Source organism: Onychostruthus taczanowskii, unplaced genomic scaffold (assembly GCF_017590055.1).
Source record: "Onychostruthus taczanowskii isolate IOZ18803 unplaced genomic scaffold, ASM1759005v1 scaffold13, whole genome shotgun sequence".
NCBI lineage: Eukaryota > Metazoa > Chordata > Aves > Passeriformes > Passeridae > Onychostruthus > Onychostruthus taczanowskii.
Genome location: NW_024498462.1, coordinates 14,154,054 through 14,167,964, shown reverse-complemented (window position 1 = coordinate 14,167,964; position 13,911 = coordinate 14,154,054). Strand labels below are relative to the sequence as shown.

Here is a 13,911-nt window from a genome sequence, read left to right as displayed (position 1 = left end):
GAATAATTATCAGTGGAGTAGCTTGAAATGTCTCTCTCCGTAGCCTGTACTTCAACAAGCAGATTTCTGGGTGGAAATAAAGTTCATTTTGATGGAAATAATGCACATGGTGAAGGCATCAGTAATGCTAATGAAGCGCTTCCAGCAGATGGACAAAAATAGGCTTGATTAAAGCTAAAGATCATGGTACAAAATCTTTGTTCAAATTGCTCAATGGAAGAACAAGATAAAAACTTGTGGAATGTTCACCCATGGTCATTGCCTATTCAGCATATTAATAATAGCTGCACTTACTAGAAAGAGAGGGATTTTTACTTTGTATTAAGTGTTCTGCCCTGTGGGTAGCTCATATCATTTATTGGGGGTGTATGGAGGGACTTCCGTCACCACACCTGGACCAGAGGTTTTTCCTTTGCTAACTTTTCCTAAGCTAACTCCACTAAAGCCTATTTTTGGGGACAAGAAAGAAAGGGACACATTTTACAAGTGTGTCCTTTTACAGGAGCTAACAGTGGGATTATTTAAACAGCTTCTTTCAAGGGGGATATACCAGTGGTATGATGCAGTTATTTAGTATGCAAACTAATTTTATTATATAATTTCATCATGTTATTTAAATGACTGACAGAGGTAAATACCTTGAAAAGCAGGTATTGCAGCTTTGAGGAATGAGAAGAATTATGCTCAGCAGGGATGTTTTTAGTGTACTCCCTGTGTTGATTTTGGTTCACTCAATATTTGGGTTTAACTTAAGTGTCTTTAGTAACTTTCACTGAAATCAACTGCATGTTTATCTTTTGTGAGGGAAAAACCTGACTCTGAAGTCACATATACATCCTTGTCATCCAGCACAGTTCCAGCAGGATGTGACTGTGTAAAATACTGACAGAAAACAAGGATCTGCTCTTCTTCTACATTTTAGGTTGTTCTGAATTATTCTTCCTTTTGTCTCTGTTAGTTCCTTAAATATTGCTCACACTGAACTTACTTGTGAAAAGCAATAATCAAAATTCTTTGCTTGTTCACTTAGTCCTTTTTCTAAAAGAATGAAGATAGCATGTGCTAAAGTAGTGAGAAGCAAGATTAACTCTGATCTTGTCCTGCACATGCACAATTGTCTATTTTTGATCACACAAGTGGCTGAAGATGAGTTGGAGGCTTGGCCCAAGAGAACACACATTAGACTTGATTTAACGTAAGAAGAGGTGACTCTCAGGGTGGCAGTGGTTTGTACTGCCCTCACTTCATCCACATGCAGATTTGGTTAGCCTTAGTGTTTTTTGTGATACAAAATTAATAATAAAGAAATTAATAATATAAATTAATAATAAAAAACCCCTAGTTCTCTGTCAGGTCAGTCTGCTGAGCCAATCCTCACCTGTAGTGTCCCCAGCTCTGGCATTTATGCTGGGGACACTACAAGTGAGGATTGGCTCAGCAGACTGATGAGCACAAATGTGGCAGTGAGAGATTACCAGTGCTATTCTCTCACCTTTAACTCTCCACTACAAGTGCTCTGGTCCAGGAGATGTGACAGTTTATATTGTGAAAATTGGCAGGCTTTTTATCCTTTCCTGCTGCCACCCTGACTTAGGGACCAGCTCTGAGCACCTGGCTGCTCCAGTTCTCAGGCATGTGGTTGAAGATCAATAGAAATTGTGCAAAGAGGGCAAAGTCCATAGGCTGGGGGCAAGTTAAGCTCATCAGCCATATCAGTGGATATTATTGCCCATTTCTGGGTCAGAACTCTTCGTCATCATGTTCTTTGAGTCTTCAGTATGAATCCAAAGATGCCAATGCAAAACCCTCTCCTGCACAGATCTCTCTGGAGGAACGTGACCCCAGGCACCTGGCAGGTGCTTGTTCCATTACAGGAAGGTGACACAACTCCAGTGATAAGAACGGGACAAAAAATGCAAGTTTCATGTGTAGGAGAGTACAGGTTCCATTTGCAGGAATGGTTATTGTCCATTTTTTTGAAGAACATGGTGCTTTTGACAGTCTTAAAATTTCAGAATATAAATGGTATGGAAATCTGGGGATGAAATTGTCCAAGGAGAACACAGCAAGAGAGAGTTAAAGTCCAGAGGAGAGATCACTGCAATCTTCACAGAGAGCTGGAGAGAGGTGAGACTGTCCACAAGAGGCTCTGAAAGAGAACCAGCAGCAGCAAGAGGGAGCTCAGGGCTGGGGGTGGCTGTGTCACCTGCTGAAGGTGTCTGATGGCACAGGGAAGGTCAGGGTTCCAGCTGGACCAGAAGCTCATTCCAGACTTCACTGAGTGCTTTCCCTGCAGGCTAAAGGGGTGCAACTGGCATGGAGCTCTCTGGCCTTTGTCTCTGCTGGAATTTGGGGTTCTGTGATGTAAATGGTTGTTGCTTGTTGGGGGGATTTTTGCTGTAAAGTTTCCTTTTTTCCTTTTCCATGTATAATTCTGCTCATGGAACGTTATTAGCTGGAAGTTACTTCAGATTTTATTTTGTCTTTGGTACCACTTTAGAACATTAGGACTGCTGTGAAAGGAATTTGATTCTTTTGTTTCTGCCTGTTACCCTTTCCTGTCTCCTGGTGCTTTTGTGCACACCAAATGCTCATGTGACTGGTGTTAAGGGGATTGCAAAAGTGATCGGGGTTAAAATTTCCCTTGCTTGAAAAAAAAGGCTGATTTTAGCTCAGTCCCTTGTGCCTGCCTATCGTGTGCTCTCAGAAACGCCTGCAGTGGTACAAGAGGAGGGTCTGGGGAGGAAGAGAAGTGAGAAGCCCCTTCCCACCCAGGAGCCACCTCCGTGCTCTGAGCTGGCCCAGCCTGGCTGCAGAAACGGCCCCGCTTTGAAGAACAGCTGTGAGAAGGCTGGAAACCACAACCAGAGGAGGGAACAAGGCAGAATTACAGCCTGAGCTGGGCTTTTTGGTGCTTTAAGGATTAAAAAGGGGAAAATGTTAATAAGAAATTAAGTGAAAATAGGCACAACTTAATGAAAGGTATCTACGTAGCAATGATAATGCTTCAGCCAGGAAAAACTCTTTTTTTTTTTTAATCTCCCAGGAGTTTTGTGTGGCCAGCAAGGATTTTCCAGGTGTTTTGTTAGCAGGTGAGTGTGCTGCTCCTGATGAAATAACTTGTTTAATCCGCGTTCTGCTTTTAGGTTACTGCTTTATGCTTTGAAGCTGCTGGCATTTCATGTTTGTGTTGAGGGTGCCTGAGCAGAGCCCCAGGCAGTGATGGAGGCTGTGTTTTAGCAGCACTCTTGGCCTGTATTTGTAATTATACAAGGCCATGGCTTTTGTCTCATTTGCATGGGAAATATCAGCATCCAGTCTTTTTATAGCAGCAGAAGAGCTTTCCTGCATTTAATTACTTTTAGGCCAATCAGTTGAAGTCAAGAGGAATGTTTTTGTTTATTTCTGGTCCTTTTTGCATCGTATTGTAGTATTTAAAATAAGCTCATGGGTTTAGGTCATCCTGTGAATTCAAAAGGGCATTTGTGGTTTTGTTAGTTATTTCTTTTTTTATTTATGAACCTAGTGTAGTTGTAAACCAGTTTTTTGAAACTCTTAAGTAATTAATAAAATCCCGTTGTGTTATTATGACTCAAATTTCTCTTTGTGCTCTACTAATTTAATCCTAGTGTAATCTGATTAGCCACGGTTAACCTGTTAAATTAACTCTTGAAATTATTTTTCCAAAGTCAATCTTTGCTTTAACAAACCCATTTATTCTCTCCTTCATAACAAATGCCTGTCCCAGGCCAGTATCCATAGCTAAGGATCTTCTTAGAGCTGATTCTGTAGGTGGCTTCCAGAACATCATGGCTTTTTCTCTGTAAACCAGTGTTCCTTGAGGTTTTTTTCCTAGCAATACAAAACTATATTTATTTCTAATTGGCATCTGGTTAAACAAGCCCTGGCTGCAGTGTGCTGCAACAGGAGAAGGCAGAATAAATCTTGATACAGAGCAGTGCCCAAAATTCCCTTTGGCTGGGCTGGAGGGACACAGGGTGACACCGCAGGGCTCAGGCTCAGGACTGCTTAACTTTTTTTAAAAAAATTCTTATCTAGATTTGCCTTCTGATAGAAAATTCAGTAATTCCAGGCTGCAGGGCTCGGGTTTGGGTCTGAGGAGTGTTTGGGAGGTTTCATCTGAGATCACAGAGTCCCTTAATGCAATTACATGGGCACTTGGTCATGGTGACCGACTCCAGGTAAAAATGTTCTGGCCCTATGAATGTTTAGATAAGGGAGATGACATAATTGTGAGCAACTCCCAGTTTCTATCAACTCAGAGGTTATTTTAAGTTTTATAATGGGTTCTTTGGTTAATTGGGGGGTTTGGGCCTTGCATTAGTTATGTCACATACCCTGAAATCCTTAACAGTGCATTCCACAGATTGCAGTAAAATCTTATTTATTGTTATAGGAGAGGTAATCAAGTAAACATTCCTCTGCTGCTAAATATAGCAGCAAGCTGCTTATGAGTCAGAACCCCAGCAGATAATTCTGCATATCAGTGAAAACTTTGTTGGCTCTTTGTCGTGTTCCTTATGTGAACAAAAAACAGCCTGGATCTTCCTTGTTCTTCCCATTCCAGGAAACATTTTGCAGTGTTCACTGTAGTGAGGTTATGTTTGTAAGGGACCCCACAGCTGCATCACGTAATTGTTCTGGAGCACAACACAGCAAACTTGGAGATTTACAATGTTACATCCATTGTTGATTAGTAATTAATCTTTCAAGTATTCAAAAATATAATTTCCCTGCACAAGAGCAGTTAAGGGCAACGTATTGGATAAACACATCCAGTGTTTAAACAGTGACAAAAACATCCAAAACTAGAAGTATATGATTTCTATAGCAGTTTTAAAAGTCTTTGGATGTTGTTCAGCTTTTTAGGTGGTGTATTGTAAACTCACATTAGTAAATAAAGTGGTAGATAATATTAATTAATATTCATCATTTCTTCCCAACAACAATAACTTGGGAAAAAAACCTTCCTGTTCTTTGTATATCACTTGCCCAGTAAATTTTTCTGTTTTAATATGATCTATGATAAACAAAAGGAGCTGCTTGGCAGCAGCTTGTTGGAATTGCTTCAGTGTGATTGCTATGTTATGTCCAATGCTTCCACTTATTTTTGTACAAATATTCTTATATTAAGCTGGCATAAGAAGCTTGTTATCATCTCAGCTTAGTGGAGCAGAGTACTCTGTGTGTGAGCAGCTGGGCACTTGACTGAGATGGAGGAAACCATTTTTTCTTGTTCCTGTTCGAACCTTGGGCTTTCCCTGTGTGGCTGCCCTGGCAGATGGGTTTTATCCATCCCATAATGTTCCACAGAAACAACAGGACAATCAGAAGTGACTGGCACGTTCAGAAAGCAAACGATGGAGTTCCCAGTGCCCAGCTCTGTGTGGGAGAGGGAAATGCCCAGTTGTGAGCAGAGCTCCAGGGCTTCCCTCTCAGGTGGGACAGCTCAGTGCCTTTTGCTGCTGGTTTCTGCATCTTTATTTACTAATTAAGTGCAGGAAACACAATGAAATAATTACTATTAAATAACTCAGTTATTTAATGTTAGGTCCTGGGCTAATGTACTTAGAACTGAAGCTAATGAAGTGTTCAAGTGAGGCACAGCAGCCAGGATTATGTTAATCTGGGTTTAGTGACACAAGCATGAGAATTTTAGAGCTTCTTTTTCAGAATCAAGTATCCTGTTCTGAAAACTGAACAAAGGAATAGAGGGGTTTGAGTCTCTAAAATGAAATACATCAAGGGCATTAACATTTGCCTGTAACACATTCCTAAGATGGCAGCTCCTTTTTTGCATAATAAGATGGCTTAAAAAAAGGATATATGCAAAAACTGTATTGCTTGAAATGAAATATCTGCTTCTAAAACATACACTTTAATTATTAAAAATGTCCAATCTTTTTGGTTGTAGAATTTTTTTGAGGAAAGAAGTGGTCCAGGTAGTTAGTATCCATAGCATCTTTGGTTTGTTTTAGTTTGGGGGTTTTTTGCCATATAAAGGTCTTCATAAACAACTGTATCATGTTTGTATAGTGTCCTCTTTAGAAGTCAAAGTAAGATTCCAAAGTAGTTCTTGTATTAATTAGTCTTGCACTGATGACCACAAGTGCTATTCAGATGTACAGGGTTATTATTTCTGCCTGTCTGTACCTTAAACTTGACTGGACTTTCTATTCAGCAGGCAAATGCATGCTTCGTACAAATGAGAACAAGCTGAAACACTAGGCAGGAATTATTCATTATACTGATAAAGGACAGGCTCCTTTAGGAGGCTCCTTAGTGGTGCATTGCAGGAATGTGCTCAGATGTGGAGCTGTGAGCAGCTCACAGGGCAGAGAAAGCGCTCGGTGGTTCTGGGTTTGCACTCCCTGCAGCAGCACTGCCTGTTCTCAGGAATGTTCTGGCGCTCATTTTCCTGAGCCTTCCCAGCCAGCAGCCCTGAACGAGCTGAAATTCACCCGATTCATAACTGATAACGAGAAATCTTTTACCCTCCTATTCTTACCCTGTCTCAGAGGTGGTTTTATCTCGGAGTTTGCACCTGCCTGACATCACTGACCTGTTTCTTTTCATTTCTGTTTCTCTGGTGTGAAGTAAAAGCTGGGTGCACTGCGGCACTAGGGGGGTGTTAGTCACGGTGGGGCAGCGCTGCTCTGCCCCTCAGATCTGTTCCACCTCCTGCCTGCTTCCCAGCAGCTGCAGGGCTGTGGGAACAGTGCTGGAAGATGAGGCAAGGGAGAAGAGAACAATGGGAAAACCTCATCTTTGAAGAATCAGGGATCCTGGGAATATGTGGGCTTCCCACCCAGCCCTTCTTTTTACAAACTGGCTGCAGTTCACTCTTTGTGCCTCAGAGCTTTTCCAGTTTGCAGCTGATGCTGCCTTTCCCCATTTCATCAGGAAACTCACTGCATTCTGCCTTTCATGAGAGCAGTTCTCTTGTGAAATGGCAGCGGTGATTTGGAGACTTCATACAACTGTCACACCAACTCACTTGACAGTGATTGTGGCGCCATAAGGGCAGAGAAATGAGGTCTACTGGGGAAAAATACCTTGATTTACAGGCGTCCTAAGCACAGGCTAGACCTGTGTGAACAGTGCAAACAAGTATTTATAGGAAGAGAAACCATATGGATTTTATATAAGCTTTCCTGGGTTTCTTTTTGTTTGAGTTTGGTGGTTTTGTTTTGTTTTGGGTTTTTTTTTTTTGTTTTGTTTTTTTGTGGGATATGTCAGTACGTGTAACCAAGTGTAGACAAACTGAAGCTGTTGTTAGTTACTGATGAATAACGTGGCCACAGTTAGCAGAGAGCAGGAAGCAGCTTTTTGTCACACTTCCTTTGGGGGCTGCTGTGTCACCACACATCAGCAGAGCTCTGGGGCACACCCAGGGCTGGCCCTGAGCAGAGGGGTGGCAGCAGCTCATTTTGGGCTGCTGGATTCACAAATTATGGGGTTTGACCCGTTATTCAGCTTCTCCTTGTGCATATACAGGGCTAGAAGGAAGCTTTCAGTCGTGCCAGTGGTGTTCCTGCAGATGGAAGGGTTGCTGCATAGCAGATCTTTGAGTAATGCTGTCACATGAGGAAGGATTAAGTGCTCTGGTTGCTGCATGATCAGTGAAGATGTTTTCGTTTTAATGAAAAAGTAAATATAGACAAATTACTGCTTTTAAAAATGTGAGCTCTTAAGCAGCAAAGTAAGAATAAACTTAACTTAAAGCATTGAAATTACTCAAAGTCTGCTTGAAACAATATTTTTCAATTGATGACAAATAAAAGTTCATGGAACACTTAAACTTAGGTTCCTGAGGTAGCAAATAGTTGTGGCTGAGGGCCTTTGAGTCATGCTGTAGATGTGTGGTGAGCAGTCTGTATAATCTCTGTGGGAATTCTGGTTCTGCTGATCCCTTTTGGGCACCTCTGAGCTGATGGCTGTGCTTTGAAGCTGCTGGCAGCAGTGGCAGGGTTTGTAACGGCTTGGGTTTTGTTTTGGAGTCCTGCATGGAGCTCTAAATGAGTGGTGAGTGAAAGGGAAGTACTCAGCACTTACTGCCAGTATCCTTTAAACATTTAATGATGACCAGTCTGTTAATTAAAACCTGAGTGAATGCAGCTGATGTCCCACTGCATTTCTGGAGCTGAAACACAGACCAGACTGAGTCATTATTAAGCACTCCAAGAAAAGCTGTGGAAGGGAACTGTACTGGACCCTTTTTCTGCACGGAACTCTTAAAGGATTTGTTTGGTGGGGGTGAGGCAGCGGGCCTAGCTCCTAAGAGAAGTTTTGAAAGCCTGATGGTATTTATAGAGACAAAATTCTAACAATACAGTATTCAATGAGTGGGAAAAAACACTGCTTTCATTATTAGAGAATACTACATATGTATTTCATCTGTTATTTCATTTCTATTTTTCTGAACACTCTCTTTAATTCCTTTTCACACTAAGTCTGAACAAATACTTTGCTTTGCTTTGGAGAAAGGACTGCATACATGCTTCTTCCTACACTGGCTTTCTGCAGATAAGGCTTTTACTTTGCAGACCTCATTAAGCAGTCAGTTGAGCAGCTAAATGAGTGTTCCAAGTGGTAATGGATACTTACTCCGTGTAAGTACAACAAGATTATGAGATACTGTAAAGCTGAGTACTTAACTGCACAGGATTATTTATATTACAAATAAGTGTATCAAGTGAATAACTCAGATGTTCATGACAGCAATGGGATCTCCCACCTGTTTACAGAGTCGATCTGGGTCACCAGATAAGGGGTTTTGTTTCCTATTTTGAGTCATGCACCTTCCATTCCATATATCTAAGCAGATTTCAGCCTCTTGTGAAAAGAGAGACCCTCTTTTAAAGTATTTAAGGCTGAATGGAATATGAGTAAGCAGAAAGCTTCCAACCAAACGTGGTTGTGAAAATCAAGTTGTGTTTTAGCCATCCAATCTGCACACACCTGAAGTTCTCATTTGGATTTGTAGCATTGCAGGTGCTTGTTAGGATACTTGGAAAATATTGCAGAACTCGCCTTGATTTCTCTAAGCTGGGATTGCAGATATTCAAATAGAAGTAAGTGGAGATTCAAATAGCTCATGCTTTGGGAGTTTTAAAAGATCATAAAAATAAAAACAAAACCAAGGCTGTAAAAGGATAATTAATATGATGAACAGAGGAGTTCATGAAGCCTGAATTCTCTAAGTGTTTTGCTCAAATTCTCATATCTAAGGTGTAAACTCTGAAATCATTCCAGCAGATGAGGTGCTTTCCTCTTTCCCTCACAGGTTCTCTGGTGCATAAGGGATAATTTCTGCTGTTTCAATACAGAGTATTGAAACCACGGTGTTGAGTACCATGGAGCTCTCCCCTACATTGCCACCCATCTTCACAGAGGTTTTAAAGGCTGTCTTTTGAGATCTCTGGGGGAAATTGGATTTAAATGGGGGTGGAAAAAAGAGAGGAAGTACAACAGAGATAGTTCAGGAGCTTGGTGAAGAAAGCCTCTGGGTTTCTATCAGACCTTTTCTCAGAATCAGCACAGCGTTTGTAACATGAACTGGGGAAGGCTTTAACTGTCCTCTGTCATCTGCTTATATTGGTGTTCTCTAAATAATTAAAGATGACTTTGTTTTCCCTGCCAAGTGACTCGTGGAACAGTAAATAAGCAGTGGGAACATGTCACACTGAGTGATGAAGGTGATCTGATCTTCAGCATTCTCTCTGAAGCAGATTTTCTACATACAATTACATTTTTTTCTCAGTAAACCAGGAACTCTGTTTTCTCTGATTATCTCTTATGAACACTTTTAAATAGGCTCCTGAAAAGCAAACCAAAGCTTTGCACCACCTCAGCTTGCTCTGTGTCTCTGAAGTTCTCTGATTTTGCCTGGAGATTTCACAAGATTTGGAGGCTACAGCACTATTATTTTAATTGTATCCAGGAGAAAACAAATTCATAGCTGAGTCTTTGCTAATTATTTCCACTCAGCTTTGTTGCATGCCAGACTTTTTAGTTGTATTTAATGTTGTTGCTGGTTGCTCTGGAAATAATCATTAAAGGGAAATGGGTCACCACCACTGTACTCTGGTAATTCTGTAAAACACAATTTGAAATGAACTTTCCTTTTCATAATGATGCTGAAAAGCACCAATTGCTTTCACTAATAGTGGCATCATGTAATTAAGTGATAAACTTTTTTTTCTTTTTTTTTCCCTGAAACCATAATATAAACAAGGCACAAATTAATGGTACAGGACATTATTGCATCTTCAGGTATTTGAAAAATCAACAAGGTAAGTGAAGATGGAGCTCAAACTGCAATAAAACTTTCTAGAAATGATCTGACACTTGGAGAGCACCAAGTCATTGCAGTTAAAATCTGTGTTTAAGCTGTAGACAGGACATAGAATTTTGGAGAGGCTGTGGCTCTCTGAAGGGAGAGGCACCTGTGGGTAACCAGAGCACCTTTGTTTTGAAGAGCAGGAGATGCTCATGATTTACCCACGTGGATTTATCCTCCACAGAGAACACTGATTGCTATTGAAGAAATTCAGGTTTTGACCTTTACCAGTACAAAACAGTAGCCAGGTTCTGCACCTCCCTAAGTTGCCAGTTTTGGAAACAGGCCCATGAGGAAGAAAAATGTTCCTGCAGTGCTGAAATCAGCTGGAAGCACAGACCATGTGGGGACAGAGGCAGACAGTGTCCGAGTCACCAGCTGAATTTCCTCTCATACTGTTCCTCTTTCTTTGCATTTGAAGTCCTTGAGAAATTCTTCCACAATGTAGTGCTGCTGTGTTTGAATTTATAATTTAGGCAGGGAGTAGAAGCAAGGCTTGACTTAAAACCAGAAGTGGATCTGTTGAGTCTTTCTCATCTTTAGTCCCCCTCAGTTGTGCTATTCCATAATTCCCCTTCATTCTTGGTTTTGTAGTGCCTAGGGATAAAGTAAAAGTCTCGATCTGTGCTTGGAGAGTCTCCTCTGAAACTTGAGTGCATCAGAGTCCTAGAAAGCAGAGGTGACAGTGTGCAATCACAGAAATGCTGGTTATGGGGGTGAGAGTGAATCCTGCACATGGAAATACTCTGGTCCTGGCACTGGGGTGTGTCGTGGCCATGGAAAAAGTTAAAGTTGATTCAGCTTTACCTCAAAACCAGACTTGTGTAAGAGAAACCAGTGTCCCTGCAGGGCAGCTGAGCCCTCTGGAGCACAGAGCTGCAGAGAGAGAGAGAACAGCATGAAATGGGAACTTTGCATGGAATAATGAGTTTTATCATCATGTCATGTCTGACCCTGAGTTTGCCACAGTTTTAAAATCCAGATGATGGAAGTATCTGAACTTTTCAGGAATATAAAATTCGATAACAAATGCAATGATCTGATTGTGTTTATTCCCATGTGTATAATTCCTATATTTCTGCATGACTTGGTGTTCTGTTATGGATATAAGGAACATCAAACCACCCCACTGCTTCCTGAGCCTGCAGAAAGGACATTGCTGTTAGCACAGATTCATGGATTGCATTGTGATTTATGCCCTCTGGAGCTTTTTCAGATAGGAAGTGATGATGGGACAGGAAACCAGGCATTGTATGGAAACATCCAGGAGTGTGTAACTAGAGGAAAAAGCTGCAAAAATAATTTATGAGAAGCATTATAAAACTGTATATTCTGTATAAAAATACATTTATGATTGTGCACAGCTGGAAATTGTAATTGTTGAAAATATTGCAAGCCAGTGACTGATTTTTATGGAGGGAAGAGTCCAGTATTGTGTTTGAGCTGTGCCAGAGAAAGGACTGGAAGGACTCAATCCCCCTTAATCAGGGCTCTCTCTGCCTCAAGTTCTGCTAATCAAAGTTTTCTGAAGACTACTTATGAAATTACTTCAGATATACAATTTTAAACACTAGTAATAAATTCTTCATCCTGAAGGCTAAGGCTTTATTAATTTAAACCCAGTATTTCTTTGTCTGATAGAAGTTAACAAGTGACTGTGGACTGGCAGCAATAACTGTGGGAGGAGAGGTCATTGGGACAAAGCATTTCAAAATCTCAAATAATACAGGGGGCAATTAATAACCAATTAAGCTTCCACATGTAGCAGAAGCAATTTGAGCTTGGAGAGGCCACGATCAGCAGAGAATGCCTGTCCCAATCCAAACCAGAATTACATTTGAACCTGTAATGTCACTGAAATGTGATTCAGGGCTTGTTATTGCAGGTTTGCAGCAAGCTGTGACCCCGAAGGGGCTGTTTGGAGCCTGTCTATTAGCAGAGTAATAAAGGAGCTGTAAAGGAGTCACCTGGCTGATAGGTGAAGCTGGCCAGAAATAAGGTGAGAGAAAATTGCAGATCACTTGGTGTCCCCTTCTGGTTTTGAGCCCTGCTAAAGGAGGCTATTGCAGTGTTTTTTTCTGTTCCAAGTGGGAGAATTGGCACTGCTTTATTTGAAAGGAAAAGAACTGAAACAGGGGAGTAGGTTGATGAGAAGAAGGATTATTGCTAAAATTGTTTCAGCTTTTTCCAGTGCTCCCAAATAAGACGCTGCAGAGAGTACTCATGTTAATTAAGGAATGAATACAAACCAAAAATTAGAAGGCATGATGGATTACAAGAGGCTTTTTACTGCTGAAATCTGTTTTGTTTTGTTTTTTGTTTTTTTTTAAATTTGTGTGAGGGCCTCCCTTCAAGGTTTGGCCTTGTGAAGGAGCCAAAAATCAATAGGCTAGGAGCAGAAAGGATTTCCACAAATCTGAGAGAACCATTACAATAGTATTCTTTTAGTGTTAAATATCAAGTCATGTTTTAGAAAACAAGTGTTTTGTGAAGGACACCTTCTAATAGTTCTTATTTTCATGTGGTTCCTAAGCAGAATTCCCTGCTTAACTTAATTTTAAAGGAATTTATGTACCTTCAACTTGGAATAAATTCAAGATGAAAGCAGGAAAATATGGAATAGTTAGGGATTTGCTTCCTCAAATGCTTCTAACTACTACTGTGATCTTCTAGAACATCTAAAGGAAAAACATGAAGAAGCACCACCCAAACTCTGGGTCTGAATAGAACATCCATGCCAAAATCCATCTGCCCCTCACAGATGTTGCCTGATGTGGATCCTCTCTCACTTCAGACCTCACCTGGTGAGGGAAGTGCAGCTTGCTTTGGTATTTCCATCACGTCCCTGCGGTGTTTGTGGCATCTCCGCTGTCCTGTGAGGCACTCAGAGCTTTAGGGAGCGTTTGGGGAAGGTTCTTATTGGAGCTTAACCAGGAAACGTTCAGACTGTGCTGCTGCATCCCTGTGCCGCATTTGGGAATGCGATGCTTCCCTCTGCCGGCCACAGAGAGAGGAAATCTTACCGTGAAACAAGCGACGAATTGTTTTTAAAAAAAAAAAAAAAAAAAAAAAAAAAAAAAAAAAAAAAAAAAAAAAAAAGAAAAAAAGAAAAAGAAAGAATAAAAAAAGGGCAGCCTGTGCTTAGGAGGGTGGAAAGGGGTTTGTTATTGCAGTGTCTTACTTACACAGGGCTAATTAAATCACCTTTCTGCATCACAGACCAGCTTTATGTTAAAGTGACTGGCCTCTGTTTGGGGAAAAAGGAAACACAAATATTTTAAGCCACTTCATGTCTACTAGTGATGCTAACACTGAGCATTGTCAGTGCAAAGAGTAAACAATTAAGTATTTGAAAACAGATCAAAGTGAGAGTGCATCGAGGGCATTTTGGCTCTTTAGTGGGTTTTTTGGCTGAAATTAGTAGGCTACGTGGTATTTTTTTGCTCTTAGGTAAGGGCGCTGCATTGATGACACCTCAAACTTTTCACAGCATGAAAGAGGCTCAGTTTCAGCAATTAAATGCTTAAAAAAATAAATGTTTGTGAAGG

At 40.8% G+C, this 13,911-nt stretch overlaps 1 long non-coding RNA gene across 1 annotated transcript in view; it reads left to right on the top strand.

Moving 5' to 3' along the window:
* Positions 1-2,762: 2,762 nt before the first annotated feature.
* The window catches only part of LOC121331852, a 73,122-nt gene continuing 61,973 nt past the window's right edge, over positions 2,763-13,911 (top strand). The window contains exon 1 of the long non-coding RNA XR_005952073.1: positions 2,763-3,092. This is a non-coding gene — a long non-coding RNA (uncharacterized LOC121331852). The remainder of the gene's footprint in view (positions 3,093-13,911) is intronic.